We start from the raw sequence: 16,607 nt of genomic DNA on the forward strand, positions 1-16,607 counted from the left end.
CATGAATGGAAAGGGGCTTTTGAATACATAAAATATAGTTACAAGGATGCCAATCTTTTTTTGTTTATATCTGTTCAGCCAACACATTTGAAATGTTCTGAAGCTGATTTTTCTTTTTACATGTAACAAAGTCTGTCACCAGCACAATGTTGACAAGATTCACAACTGACCCACTCTTTATATTACAAGTCTTCAACCTCAACCCAGGCATCAAAAAAAGTTTATAAGTAATATCAGATTTGAAACATTTTTATAGAAGCATATTGCATTTAGTAGTAGAAAATACCCTTTCTTGCCCCTGCAGTTGCACTGATCTGACTGAATAGAAGAGAGAATATTATTTGTACATTTGTATAACGTTATTATTTGTACTATTTGTACATCACTTCAGACCTTTTCTTGGTTCGATCTTATGAAAGTTGACCATGATACTTCCATTGTATTCTATCAAGGTGAGATAATCTTATGCTTATGCATCTATGACATTGAGCTTTTGGGGGAGTGAGGAAGAATGGTACTCTTAAAGAAGTCTTTATCTAGCCATTCTGTTCTTATTCCTGTCAGTCAAACCAAAAAAATGTTTTTTTTGTAGCAAACTTTCAAGATGAAATGTGATAGGCTGTCCAGATTTGGTCATTAGGATACATTTCCAAAAGTTACATAAGAATAGAGGTATAATTATATATTATGCTGTATAATTATGTCATATATTTTAAATTTGAAATATAGTTACATAATTAAAATTAGCTAAGAGACTAGATCTTAAATGTTCTCATTAAAAAAAAAAAAAAAAAAGGAGATGGAGATGGCGAGCACCTGCCTGGAAGTCAAATGACGCACTTAGTATAGTTTTCTTTTGTTTGGAGTTGAATATTCTTTACTAAATTTTTGTAATTAATAATTTATTGGTCAAAGTAGAATTTGTCTTATTTCAATACAATGTACATACTGAAAGGAGTTGATCCATAGTTTCCACTAAAGTTCAATTATGTGAACAGAATTTGTTTTTGTCAGTGTATGTATCAAAAGGCACCTTATTAGATAATGACCTCTTTTTTTTAATTTTTTTAATGTTTATTTATTTTTGAGAGAGAGAGAGAGCAAGCAAATGTGGCAGGGGCAGAGAGAGAGGGAGACACAGAATCCAAAGCGGGCTCCAGCACAGAGCCTGACACAGGTCTCCAACTCATGAACTGTGAGATCATGATCTGAGCTGAAGTTCGAAACTTAACCAACTGAGCTACCCAAGTGTCCCTAGATAATGACTTCTTAATGGCACTGCCCACAGGCAGAAATAATATTTGGAAATTTAGATTTATGAATCTATGATTTAGCCACTCATCAGAAAAAAAAACGAAAAATCTTACACTGAATGTTTATTAGGTGTCAAGTACTGTGCTTAATGATGGAAAGGAGTACATGGAAAAACACAAAGGCTCTAAGGATCTCAGTTTAGAGGAAGAAATGGTAAAATAAACTAGCAGTTACGAGTAAGACTTTTGCTGTGATAGAAAGCTAAGTAAAAATCCAATGATATTTGCTTACAACTAGAGGTTATATTGAAGTGTCCAGCATAGACATTTAATTTTAAATAGAGCACAGAGGAAAGTCTATTAGTACGTAAATATGTTAAAGTGACCTTTTCTAGTTATCTCTTTTATTTCCTCATGGAAGTACTAGTGTACATGGCATTCACAGTTGTCTGCTGCACATTTTGGGGCCAACATTTACATCTGCTAAATCCAATGAAACATTGATTACCTTGTACATAGTGGGTAGCTGGAGAATGTGCAGTTACCCTTGAAAGGTATTACATGGTTTAAAGCTTTTGGCCTCATGAGCACCATAATTCATAGAAGCCCTAAGAAAGAACATATAAACAAAAATATCAATATGATCAACCCTATCACAAAACAATGCATGAGATTCATAGAGTAACATACACTGTCTCTTTCAAATTTGGATAGCACCCAGTTCACAGAATTGTTTGAAAGACTAAAAGGCAGCCCAGTGTTGTCTATATGGTTGGAGTGAGCAAATGAACAAATGAATGAGATAAATATGGGAATCATTGTAAACTTTAAAACACTGTATGTGTAAGCTATTGCTGTTTTGGATGGAGCTTTTTAAGCCTTAATAGTTTCTAGATATCTCCCCACACACACACCAACCCTCCTTTAAAAAAAATTGTTATCTAATTGCTTTCCTGAACTATAAAAAGACAATATTCATTCCCTGCATGGGAGGTGAGAAACAAATGTCTTCATCTAACAGAAAAGTACTCCATATTTCCATCAATCTAACAGCCAAGCCCATTAATCTAAAACAAAGTGACTCTTCCCAGATGTCCCATGATAGTAAAATATGAAGTAGAGGAGCACTACATAAGGTAGCAGGTTTTCGAAGAAAATTATCAAATCCTTTAGGTTTCAAATTCCAAGGCATATGTTATGGAAGATGAAGTTCTGGGTATAACATGAAATGGACTCTACTTCAGTCCTTGCCCATAAATCAGGATTCAACAAACATAGTTATGAGTTAGACATAACTGACCACTCAAACACTGACCTGATTTATCATTCAGTTTTTGTCTAATGAGCATGCACTCAAACATGAAGCCAAATAAGCATGATATTCATAACTGCTCTCTAGAAATGCTGAATTCAAACTAGAATCAACCCAGAAGACAACCAGATCAGAATCAAAAGAATCTCCTTCTTGGGAATAACATGCTATTTTGAAACCAGTACCAGTCAGCTAACAAGGCCAGTTATCATTAGAGCTTATTTTGTCATCTCTAGCTACTTCTGAGTATTCAAATACAAATGGTCCTATTTTGTTTTGATTTGGTGGTTAGCTTTATAAGTGTGCCAGAAATTTATTTGATTGGTTGCATTATCTAAATATAAAATAATGGCACAACCCTGGCAAACACCCGATTAAGCCAAAGATAGATATTCTCACATATGCTTTTGAACAGAACAAATACCTTTTTCCTCCCTTAGGAATTCTGCCTACAGGTCTCAATTATTTTAAGTATTATACCTATAGTCTTTTACAGAAATGTTACCACTTTACTGGTAAGATTTTCCCCTCAGGTCTCTGGAGTATAAAGTATGCAGTCTGAAAATTATCCATTCTTCTGCCTTCACAGAGAAACTAAATTTCTTACTAGTTGATCCAAGTTACTGATAGCAGCAGAAAGTCATTCAGAACTCGTTCTGAGTATAGGGTTACAGGACTTGAAACAATGGAATAAACAGCATAACCAAAAGCTAAGATGGATCCAGGGGAGCATGGTTCACGGGGTTCCACAGAAAATCAGTAAACACTTTTCAAGCTCCAAGTGCCTAGTCATCTTCTACTGTACAATTAGTGATAAATAAAATATCTAGAGCCCCCCAAGCATGAGATGGCCATATCTTATTGGGTTACTCTGAGTCAGCATCGCCTCTCTAATGGTGAGTCCTTGGCCCTCATGGACAATGGGGCTTTTGTTCCATAATTATATAATTCACTTTTTGATTCATTTACTAGCATGGGTTAGTATCCTCTGGAGACAATATTTTACTGGGAACTGTTATAACATACTAAAGCCATCTGTCTTCTCCTATAAACCCTAAGAGATTAGTGATATGACTATAAGGCTCCCAAAAACAGGCTTGGCAAATTACCATGGTCTTGAATCAAAGTGAAAGATTTCTTTGGCATGTCCAACCAATGCAAACTTTTAAATCATAATTTAAGCTTTTTAATGCATTTAATGCTTTTAATGCATTTTTTCAATTTAGAGAAATTTTGCATTTATTAGACATGCCAGAGAAAACTTTCACCTTGGAAATCATAACAAAATCATATATTTCACATATCTTATCTAGGCTTGTTGAATTATTAACATCTAGTTGTTCTGAACACTATTTCTCAATTTTTATTTATGTTTCTACTAGTTATTTTCCACTGTTAAAATTTAAAACTTATCTCCATTTCTCTTGACTGGCTTTCACAACATATTTGATCAATCTTTTTAAAGATTCATTTTTCCTTTTCATACCTTTTCTGTTATTGTTTTTGCTGTTTTTAATTTTATTGATTTCTTCCCTCAGCTATTGTTTCTTTCATTTTTGCACTGATTTTAACCCATGTATAGTTATTGTAATCACTGTTATATCAGATCTTAACTGTGTCATCTTAGTTTATATTTTATTTTACAATAATTATACTTTATTTTTTCTATTTTATTATTTTCTATGGGCTAAATAAAATTTTCTTCTGCTACTTTAATAGTTATACTTCTTATTTTTATTCTTCTGGTGGGCTGCCATTACATAAAACTCATGAACTTTTATACCCTCTAGTTCTGCTACAGTTTATAAATATCTGTGTCTTCACTCTGAACAAGATTAAAATTTCTACAAGCTGACACCTCCCTGTGATCTATCCTTTATACTATACTCACTTCCCTGGTATCATTGATGCTCTCTAGAATTTTATTTTTAGAACATTATGGCTATTCACTTTTAATTGCTTTTTTATAACAATGAACTTGGCCTTACTTTCCATATCTCATCACTTCCAGATTCATTTTTCTTCATTTTAGAGTACATTCTCTAAGAGTTATTTTTAAAAAGTGTCCCTATGAGGTGAACCACTGATACCTTATATATCTGAGGATATGTTTGTTTCATCTTAATATTTAAACAATATTTTATTTGGCTGTAGAAGTCTAATATTTAAAAGGTTTCCCTCAAGATATTGTGGAATCGTTTACCTGTTTCCAGTATTCCTACTGAGAAGTCAGATATTGATTCTTATTACTTAGTAAGTAACCTTCTGTGTTTCTCTGGAAACTTTTAGAAATTTTCTTTGTATTTTCTGGTATAAAAGTTCACTATAGTATATAGGTTTGTTTTGTTTTGTTTTGTTTCTCATCTATCCCATTTGGTATTCTCTGTACCCCTTCCATCTGAAGTTTTATAACTTGCTTTATTTCTAGAAAAATAATGGATACAATTTTCAATGTAATCCCTCACCAATTTTGAACTTTTAAAATGAGTCCCACTATAAGAAGGTCAAAGACCATGGCCCAGGAAAAAAAAGATAGTTTTCCAGAGAATTTTCCTCTAGAAACAAGGCCTTTGTGCTGCTAAATTACAAAGAAAAATGTTGCAAGATATGAAAATATCAGTAATTTCTCTTCCCTGCAGACAAAGCACTTGCACTTAATGAGGTGTTACTGAACTTGATACCTCTCTCCCTTGAAAACCTTTCTGCCTTTATCAGCACTTCCTTCCAGTGAGATCAGATGTTCCAGCAAATCAACTTCAAATGCTGAATTCACTTACATTATGTGACATCAATTATGATCATTGTCTCCTACACTTACATGTAGGTATATGAAATCCTTTAAAGTCACTAAAACTAGCATACTGCATCCAGGGTATTTCCAAATAATCATATTAATATAATTAGTCAATCAGAAGAACTGCTATGCTTCCGATTCTGTGTCTCCTTCTCTCTCTGCCCCTCCCCTGCTCACACTCTATGTCTCTCTCTCAAAAATAAATAAACATTAAAAATTCAAAAAAAACAAGAAGAACTGCTAGATGTAGTAAAAGGGGAATCAATTTACTATTTTACATATAGTTTGTTAAAGTACCAAGAAGTAAGATTCTCTTGTCTTGTTTCAAATAAATATTATGGTTAAAATGAAATTTAATGGACATGCTAATTTGGACATGCTAATGGACATGCTAATTTTAATGGACTTTCTCACAAGGAATATCTGGGATCTTCTATCTCTATGGAAGCCAAATATTTCACAACTAGCATCAACAAATGCTTGCTGAGAAAAACTGAATCTATTAACCTAGTAGATGAATTATTAGAAATTGGATATTTGGAGAACCTTAACAATTTTCCCTTTTTTGATATTCTTTAATTTACATGCATCAAAACGCTAGTCTCATGCTACCACAGAAAATCGTTGGCCATTATATTGTAGCTCGATGGGTTATCTGTTCTTTCTGTTCCAAACTGGATAGGAGGAAATGTAGGGACAACTGACCCCCATAAACTTCTGGGTGATAGGACCCAGGCGGCTGGAAGAGGTTTTCTAACCCTGAACATGGCCACATCCAATACTAAACCCTTTCACTCACTCTCTGTCCCTCTCTGAATTAAATCATTCATAATTCATAATTCATAAATTCATAATCCTTTTACACTTTCTTGAAAAACATGTAAGTATCTACAATGCAACAGATGTTCTCTGATATCCTAATAATTGAGACGTGGATATAGCACCATCAAATGTGAATGTTCAGGATTAGTTAGGGGGAAAAATGTTTATTGGAAAGACAACCTACAGTCCTAGTGTAGAGCCAACCTCACTGTCAACTGTAAGAAAACTCAAACCCTAATACATTTCTAGGAATCCCAAGACTCTCCATAGCATACTGCAGCAGTATAGGGAACATCATTTTAATAGACTGATTCTGCCTCTAACAATCCTGAAGGTATAAAACTACAAAAATAGTCTTCTCCTAATTTCCTATCAATTTTGTCAGCAAAACTCCAGTGATAAATGGCTCTTAATTCCAAAATTTCAGTCTCCATGGTCTTTCCAAAGGGTCTTCTAAGTTTGTTTTCAAATTTGTGCTTTATTTGATAGAAGTTGTCCTATAACCCAACTAACTGAAAATCCAGGATACCATGATACACCCAGGACCTCTTTACAGTGAACCAAATTATCCAAACACACTGACTAAAAACAGCTGTCCAAAATGCCCTCATGCTTTCTACTATTAAACAGTTCCCAAAAAGTTCTTATCTATTGTAGTTGTTTCCAGGAAAGACAATCTCATCCCCCTCCTGTTTCTCTCAGCCTACAGTAACAGTAACAGTCCTAAATACATAGAAGTTAAGCAATATTATCTCAGGAGCTTCTCAGCTTGCACAATCGTCCTCCACCTGTGCCCACCCTGGCCTACCCCACTGGGGAAAAGAGAACGGTCAATAATGGAAAATAAACACCTAAGATCTTTGTCTGTCTTCCGATTTTGCTCTTTCACAAAAGCCCATTTGAGTGAAAAGAGAATCATGGGACATGAAACAGACTCTTGGAGGGAACTACGCTACTGATCTGTTTAAGCCAGTTGTGACTTTGAGCCAGGTACTTAATCTTCCTTGGCCTCAGTTTCCTCATATGTAAAATCAAGGGTTAGAGTAAGTGATCACTAAGTTCCCTTCCAGCTCTAAAATTCTGGGGTTTTAAGTAAGACACTGGTTATCTCTCTTATAAGATTCCCTGGCTTTTAACACACTCATTTACTAAATGACATTTTAATTTTGGCTCTGAGTGTCAGAAATTTTTACATGCTCAACAAATGGTACAATTCACTAGCTAAATGCTTTAGGTCTGATCATAAATTGCCAGAAGTCAGTTATAGCCCTGAGTCTGTGATGAGAAGACTGGGGATTTATAATTGAAACAGACAGCTAGGCTTCTGGAGTGCCACTGGGGGAAAGGAATCTATTCCAAAATGAAACAGGCATTACTGGGTTTCTCAGAAAAATATCCCAAGTCACAGTGGCCAGCCTATTAGGAACTCTAGTCACTCTTGCCAATTTTTCCAGTGACTGCTTTATGTTATCATGGTCTAAAAAATAGGACTGTATTTTCTTTCTTTCTTTTTTTTTTTAACCGAGAGAAAACAAGATGCATTTGGTCATCAAAAGCAACCCTTTCAGAGAAGGCAATTTAGAATGTGGTGGAAAGCAAATGCATGCCTGTTAAAGCCACAGTTATTCCCTCACTTGCCAGTCTCCGTTATTCCAGAAACAGCTGCTCTGAAGGTTGGCTGAGGTCTTGTTTAGAGAATCAATTAGCCAAAGAAGTTTGGGCCAGTGAAGAATGTCACTCAAGTATAGAAAGATTTGGAAAACACTTCTACTTTTGTGTTTCCTGAAAGAAAACTTATCCATGTTCTGCACCACTAAAATAGCGTGTAACTTAACAAAGAAACCAATCAATCTAAAATGGGTTTCATGGATGACCTTCTTAGCAAAGAAAATGCTGACCAAACCAAAACTCAGGCCTAATGGCAAGCAACAGTCCACAGATTTATAGAAATGCATCATGATCCTCAAGATGGATTTCAATTTTATTTCTACTTTATTTAAAAGAATGAAATGTTTAAAAGTTGTAATGGCAATACAGGCCTTTAATTCAACTAAGCAGTATTTTTCACGCAGTGGAAATATTATATACATGTATAATGCAGGCATTCTTCAGAGTGTCTCCTTGATATGATTAACTCATATTGGAAACATATATTTGACTTTTAGGGGAAAAACATGGCTCATTCCAGTTTCAAAATACTTGATTCGACACCTCATTTTTATCATCCTCCTCATTTGTAGGAAGCAATTGAAATATATTTAAATATGTGTGATATGATTACATTGGCAACTATGTGAAGAAAAGGTTAGAGATATTCACAAATAAGTTACAAATAACAACTAAGAAGTTATTCTAATAATTTAAGGGAAAATCATGAGAGGGTGAGTGAAGTTGTTGGTAGTAGAAATACGTCTATATGGAAATGGACGTAAATGTTATAAAACAACATTTTATTTCTATGTTGCCTACCTCATTTTCTCATTGGGGACAGATGCCTCTAAATATATTTTATATTGCAATAATTATTAAACAAGTTTTGGATTATACTTCTTGTAGTAACCAAAGCCATGTCACTGGGGAGATCATCGAAAGAATAAATGTAGGTAGAGAAGACAAGCTAAGGGAAAGGAATGAAAAAGAAGAGAATAGAGGAAAGGAGGGGAGGGGAGAGAGAAGGGAAGCGGCACAATCATGCAACAAATAATTGGGTACTTAAAATCCTAGGTGACGGAGTATTTAGCAGAGAGAAAAAAACATTCCCTTCATTCTTGGAACTTTCATTCTGTGTCTAAATAAGCAAAATATGTAGTATGCCACGTGTTCATAGGTACTTTGGAGAAAAATTAAACAGGAAAGTAAGATAAGGAATGTGGAGGTGGTTGCTGTTTCAGATATAATAGAGGAGGAATGTCTCTCTGAGAAGCTCATTTGATGGAAGCAAGGGGGTGGTGACTGGGGAAAAGGTGTTCCAGGCAGAGGAGATAGCAAGTGCAGAAACCATGAACATGCAGCAAGACCAGTATGATTAGAGGGAGGAAAAAGAATAGTAAGAAATGAGGTTGCCAGATCACGTTGGCTCTTGCAGGCCAATATAAGAACTTTGGATTTTGCTCTAAGTACCTTGGAGAGCCAACAGAGGGTTTTCAGCAGAGGAGTAATGTGATCTGACTTACTTTTTAACACAATCGCTCTGGCAGCCGTATTGAGAACAGACTGTAGGAAGGCAAGAGCGAAGCAGACACGCCATTGTCAGGAGACAGTTGCAATAATCTAAGTGAAACATTACGCAGCAGTGGAACTGGTGAGATATGGTGAAGTCTTGAAAACATTTTTAAGGTAGAGCCACTATGATTTGCTGGATGGCTTGAATGTAGACTGTGAGAGGGAGGAGTTTAAGATGAGATTTTGGCCTGAATCTGAAATTAGGAGGAATATATGAGAAACAAGTTTGCAGAGTAATATCAGGGGGAGTTTGGGAGAAGATAGAAGTCAGTTTGGATGCTTTAGATATCCTATTAGATATCCATTAAGAGTGCTGAATAGGTAGCTTGAACTGGGAGTCTTAGAGGAGGTGAGCCTAAGATTATAAATGTGAGAGTCATCAACATTCAGAAGGCAACTTGGGCAATGAGACTGACATCATGTTCATCAGGGTGAATGTAGACAGAGAAAGAGGCAAGTGAGCTCTGAGCACTCCAACATGAAGGTAACTGACAGATGAGGGGGGATTGGCACAAACCCCTGAGAAGGAGCAGGCAGAGGGGCATCCTGAAGAGTGTGCCCTAGAAGCTAAGCCAAAAACTTCAAAAAGGAGGGAGTGGTCACTTTGTCCAATGGTAAGTCAAGTCATATAAGGCTTGAAATGTGTGGCCCCCAAGGTTTTGGTAGAGTGGATTTGGTGCAGGCAAAAGGTGGGTCAGGGAAGATTTGAGGGAGATTGGAGTAGAGAAATGAGATCAAGTAGAATAGATGTTTTTCCAGGAGTTTTGCTGTAAAGGTTGTAACTAAAGGAAGAAATGAGATCAATAATGTAAGATCTTTCATGATCTTCTTACTCTTTTTCTAATACTTCTGTTGATCTTCTATTTCTCAAGATGAAATAACTAGAATAATGTGCAACATCCCAAGTGTTGACATATCAAGGCTTTATTTAGATTTGTTCTGCTTATTCTTCCTTTAAACAATTAAGCAATGGGCAGAAAACCTAAACCTCTTTTGAAGGATAAATAATGTTCATCCCCAAAACTGCATAATTTGTTCTAATTTTAATGGGTTAATACTAAAAACTAAATGATGGTTATTTTTTAAAGCCATATGACAAATACTGATTTTTTAGACACTTTGGAGGAACACAAAACTTTATTGGGAAGATATCTTTTCCTTAAGAAGTCTGTGGTGTATTAGTGAAGATAAGACATGCACCCATATGACTATGATATAAATACAGAAATGTTATCAACATGGAAATCCCCAACGGCCAGAATAATCTGATTTTGTTCTCATCACCACACTGAAAGTTAGAATGGCCAAGCCATTTAACAGGGCTTTCCATTCCCCTGATCCTTTTTTTTTTCACCTCCATAAATCAAATGTCATGAAATTTTTTAAAACTGAGGGATTTGGGGAGTTGTGTATATTTAGATCTGAGTAGTGCCCTCCCAAGGAAGAAATAGAATTGAGTGCCCACATTGACCAAGAGAGAGGGGATGCTGTAACAGGTGCCTGGGAGGTTTCTGGCCAGAGAGTATACACAGGAACTTTGGAGTCCTTTCCTGGCTTCATTTCCCAAGCATCCATCTTTCCATAGATCTTTCTGGATGTAAAAGTCCTATTTTCCACCATGAAATAGAGTTTTTCTAATGCAAGTTCTGAAGCGGTGCTAGTTACACCAATAATCTTCTGATATTTATTTAACTTTAAAATGTACATCAAGTTGGAAATTGCTGTGGGTTAACTTTCTGGTAAGGAAATGTCAATTGATTGCATATGTGATACCAGGAAATAGCTTCAGAAGACTAAGGGAACTTCACAAAGTCGGTAAAGTACTATTAATAACAAATCGTGTAAATGCCAATAGTAGAGATATTTTCATATTTGAAACTATGAATATTTTCATATATTCATAGAAAGTCTCTTCTCTTCAAAGAAGCTGATCTAACATCTTTATGAAAAAGCTGGAGTATTCAAGACCACTCCAGCACCACTGGCTTGAAGTTTGAAAGGAAACAAACTTCCTTTTTACAGAATTAATTATTTCTTGCAATTAATTATTAAATAATGTAAGGGCAGAAACTGTCTCCTAAATTCCCTACTCTCTGGACTTAGCTTTCTGCAACTACTGATTGGAGTAGATTTTATAATATACACTTAAGAAAACCCGTCTAGTGACTAAGGCTTTAAAATAATAAGAAAAATTCATCATTTGCTCTGAACTTTAGTAAGTCTTAACCTGTGAGCAATCTCTGAGTAATAAGACTGTCTCTTTGCTTCGAGACCTCACTCTAAGTCTGAAGATAATGACATCTATCCTCCAAACACATTTACTTGCCCATACTGAAAATCTTTATGTCTGGTTACTAATCTATGTGTTTAGAAGTCAGCATACTGGTTACTCTGGGAGAAGGGGAGACATGACAGCAAGGAGAACCAAGGTGACTTCTGGTATCCAGATTATGTTGTTTCTTAATCTGGCTGTTGGTTACACAGGTGTGTTCAATTTGATATGTGTTATTCTTCTCTCTGTGTGTGTGTGTGTGTGTGTGTGTGTAATATTTCAATAAAAAGTTAAAAACCAACCATATCAGATGCCCAAATTCTGAATATCAGTAGTGTTGTTGCAGTTGAAGTAAAAAGTCTTATTCCAGTGAAATTTGTACTTTGCATTTTATATCACAGTTAAGGTGAAGAGTCTATCAGTCAGGGCTCTACGAGAGAAAGAAACAGAACCAATGTATATTATATATACACATAAATACACCTCTTTTGAGGATAAATTCATCCTCAAAACTGCATAATATACAAATATGTGTGTAACACACACACACACACACACACACACACACACATATATTGTCTTATGAGATTGTGGGGTTTGGTTGGTCTGAGTTCAAAACTTGTAGATCAAGCCTACAGGCTGGAATTCTCAGGTAGAAGCTGGCACTGAAGACCCCACATGAAAGGGAAAAACCTCTGTTTTCTCCTTAGACCTTTCTACCAATTGGATGAGGCCTATGCACATTATCAAGGGTAGTCTTCTTTACTAAAAGTCGACCGTTTGCAGATGTTAACCACTTCTACAAAATAACTTTGCAGCGGCGCCAAGATTAGCATGCGATTGAAAAGGCGGGTAACATAGTCTATCCAATTTGACACATGAAACTATCCATCGTAATGGGTTAAATGAGGTTCTGGTTAACACTCTTCTTCATTTTGTCAAGGCTATGTTGTCTCACTGGGAGTTTTGCAAATAAAAGTATATAAAATAACCAGTTATAGATGAGAGGAGAGGAAACTTATTCAGTATGTTGCATGCACAAATTCAGTACTTTCTACACCTCCTTCAGCATGACCCTTGAAGAAGAAATTCTTCATCCCTATTGTCTTCTCAGAAATGAATTACATTTAAAAAGGCTGAAGAAATCTGTTCATTCGTTTGGAGCGATAATAGCATTCCAACAAGCAAAACGTGTTTTTTTACCAGCATTGAAATTTGCCAGAATTTATGTGTATGCAAAAAATTAAAGGAGTTTGAATTTTAAAATTTCAAACTTGGCACATGTATTTCTCAAGCAAGGAGAGGCATGTGGGCTTCGCAAGTTTGCGGGGGTAGGAGGGGGAGAGGAGGGATTCATTTGGGAATGAATGTTACCAGTAAGAAAAGAACTGAAGGTTCTGGTTAGGTCGCCAGCATTCAGGGAAATAGCGATATACTCCTTCTCTTGGTTTTTCAAGATCGATCCCAAGCAATAAGAATGAGAGGTAGCCTTTGGTAGAGCCCCCATTAATGGTGCATTCCTTCTCTCAAATCCCTGCAACGTCCAGGGCACTAGTCTAAAAGAGCCTACTCTATTCTTTCTCATTGTTTATCAGCTTTTTGTTGTGTTAACTATTCTTTGAGAATAGTAAGGAGAGCTTATAACTGCTGAGTACTTAGTGTGTCAGGAACTGTTCTAAACATTTTATATGTTCATTCATACTCTCAACAACTATGAGACAGGTACTATTACTTTCCCCATTTTATAATTAGGGAAAATGAGGACAGAGAAGGAAGGTAATGTGTTTCAAGCCACATGATTCCTAAGTAGGCAAGCCAGGATTCAAACTCCAGCAGCCTGACTTCAAAGATGGCCTCTGAAACACTAGTCTAATCAATCCCCTGGTGACAACAAGAATGAGCTGACACTCAGGCACAAACTAAAAAGTTATTGTTCTCAAACCCATTCAGCTGTTAAAATAGCTTCCTTTTTTTTCCCCCTCTTTTATTTATTTATTTATTTATTTTAGTTTTACCATTGGAGTTAAAATAGAATCTCTGTCAGATATTAACATACCCAAAATTTAAACTTAGTAATAAAACCCATTCAAACTAAGGTGCTGACTGGACACTAGCTTAAAATATTTACCAATCAAAAGTGGGGCTGGCTTGTTTTGAGGGGTAGAGCTTCATGTGACAAACACAATTTGCAGTGTTTAAGTCTTTCATTTGGACTTCTGCCTGAGGGGAGCTTACCTAGGACTGCCACTGGGTAAATAATGATCAGTTTCTTTATTCCAAAATACTTTGAGGTAAATAAGTGGGTTTTCCCCCTAATCCATTAATTTTTATTGGTTTATAAAAAAACTGTAGGATAAGATTCTGTGAAAGAGAATTCATAATTTGCTTTTGGTAAAATTCCATTTTCTCCAATATTTTGTCTCTAGACCAACAAAAAGAGCAGTGATAATATCTTTTCAGAGGCAAAATTGGTGTGGATTTTTTTTCCTCTTAGTAGAACTTTAGACTCTGAAGAAGTATTTTAGTACGCTTATTTAAAGAACAGCTAGATTTACTGCCAAATAGCTCTTCATGAAAGACATATGTAAATACAACAGAGTAAACGAGATAATTCTATTTCATTTGAAAAACACTTTCTTAATTATGTGAACTTGTTTGAAAGAATATGAAATGCTCTGTATTTAGTTCTGCAAGAAGTTTGGCTGTGATATTTATGATGTAATCATAGCCAGGAGTTGAAAATTATATTAATATTGAATGTAAAACTATTTTCTTTTCTCTCTTCTTGTATTTTTAATAAAGGAAAATGCTAATTAAAAAATTGATTGCAAAAAATATCTCTCTGGCACTCAGTACTGCCATTTAGCTTTATTTTATTTGTAATGTGTCAGAATTTACATTTGCAATGTTCTAGTCTCCAAACTATTATGTTTACCAAAATTGAATTAAATATATTCTTTTATCAAAGGTAGCATTAAAATGTACAAAAGGCTATTCTTCCTTACATCCTTACTTCCTTACTACATAAGGTAGTCCACCAGAACATTTTTGCCCCAATGCAGTTTCCAACAAATATCTAATATGTTGTTTCTTGTCATTCCAGATATGAAACCAGCATATGGAAGCAATTTCATATCAGCTATCTGGTTCAGATCTTAAGACTCCGAAATAACTTGAAAGATGATATTATCTATCTTTTACAAATAGGGAACTCAGGAGCCTATATGACTAAGTGACGAACTGCCTTGCCCCAAATCCTATTGTTAATGAGTAAAATCCGTTCAAGGATATTAATTTCCTGCCTTCCAAAGCTAAGCTCTTTCTCACTCTCTTGTGCTGCCAAAGCAACCCTGATTTAAATACTGATCTTGTTCGTTAATTTCTCTACTTTCCTTGGCCTTAGCAACAACATACCACAATCCAAATAGTTTAAGTAGGCAATACATGCGTACAAAACAGTCAGCTTATATTATCCTTGGAAACATTTTTGTTGTTGTTCCACTCAAGTTAAAGTGATCACTGCCTGTGTAGAAAATTGTATATATGAAATCACTAATAAAGTTCCAAAATTGAACTCATCATCACTTAATGCCGCAGCCCAAGAAGGCAGCTTATTCCAGTGAATGTCATACTCCTTGACCCTGTAACATTAACCAAATGCCTAAGAGTCACCCTGGATTCCTCCAGTTCCTTTGCCCTCTATTCCAATCACAAAGTCTTTCATTTCCCCCCAGGATGTTACCTTATCTTGCCTGGGTGATTTCCATGCATCCTATGTGCTCTTCCTGTCAGGAATCTCCTCCTGCTCCAATCAAATGATTACCAAAGAGATCTTTCTGTCCCACTGCATTACATGCCAGCTTTGAACATTTCAGCACCTCCTTCAGGATAAAGTTAGATTCCACAGGCAGATATATGTCATGATTATGTAACTCTGATCCCCTCAGCCTCATCTCCTCCCACCCTTTTTCACCACACAGTCCATTCATACAACCCATTACACTCCACAAGCTCTCCTGCCTATTAACCTACACATATGTTCTCTCTTCAGCATAGGAAGAGATGTGATGTTGCAACAGCAGTAGTTTGAATATTAATCAATGCTCATACTGGGGTTTTTTACTAGCATTTAAGAGAATCCCCCATGGGGCACCTGGGTGGCTCAGTCGGTTAAGCGGCAACTGGCTCAGGTCATGATCTCACAGTTTGCAAGTTTGAGCACCATGTCAGGCTCTACGCTGACAGCTCAGCGCCTAGAGTCTGCTTCAGATTCTGTGTTTCCCCTCTCTCTCTGACCCTCCCCCACTCATGCTCTCTGTCTTTCAAAACTGAATAAACATTTAAAAAAATCAAGGGGGGAAAAAAAAAGAGAGAATTCTCCCTTACATTCACCTGTCTCTCACACTGGTCCTTCCTGCTTTTCTCCTATTAAAGAACAACAATTTCAGTAATTTGTAACACTTTTCAGATTGAAAGTGAATGGAAAATATTACACTGGGATATGAGGCCAAACTAGAAGGGAGAGAGATAAGTAAAACTTCAAGGGCAGTTAGGGGATTGAAGTTTTAGATGCGGTGTATCTAACAGAGGAAGAAACATATAATGCCTCAAGCTGTTCAGGAAAAAAAAATCTTCCATAAGCTTAGAAAAAGGAGTAGGAGATTCTATGTCCAGTAGAGTTGATGCTACCTGAATTAGCACAATCCTCCAAAATTGAGTTCATAGTTGTGCATATCATCTGAATACTAGCTTAAGATCTAATAAGAGACATCTAAACACAACCAGCTATATGGTTTAATGACAAATATTTGGCTTGAATTAATCTTTTATTACAGAATGGGTATCTATAAATTTAATAAGAAAGTTACAGGGGTCCTACATAAGCTGGAAGGAAAAGATAGATTTAAAGTGCAGAAGACTTGGGAGAAGATG

General features: G+C 35.9%; 1 long non-coding RNA gene across 3 annotated transcripts in view; it reads right to left on the bottom strand.

Moving 5' to 3' along the window:
* Positions 1 to 523: 523 nt before the first annotated feature.
* The window catches only part of LOC113601111 (uncharacterized), a 49,794-nt gene continuing 33,710 nt past the window's right edge, over positions 524 to 16,607 (bottom strand). For 2 of the 3 annotated variants that reach the window (XR_008296080.1, XR_008296081.1), the window contains exons 3-5: positions 15,418 to 15,556; positions 11,978 to 12,105; positions 524 to 1,861 (exon numbers count right to left, since the gene is read on the bottom strand). This is a non-coding gene — a long non-coding RNA (uncharacterized LOC113601111). The remainder of the gene's footprint in view (positions 1,862 to 11,977; positions 12,106 to 15,417; positions 15,557 to 16,607) is intronic. The other variant, XR_003422260.2, reaches the window with a different exon arrangement.

This window comes from Acinonyx jubatus, chromosome B1, assembly GCF_027475565.1.
Source record: "Acinonyx jubatus isolate Ajub_Pintada_27869175 chromosome B1, VMU_Ajub_asm_v1.0, whole genome shotgun sequence".
NCBI classification, from domain to species: Eukaryota; Metazoa; Chordata; class Mammalia; order Carnivora; family Felidae; genus Acinonyx; species Acinonyx jubatus.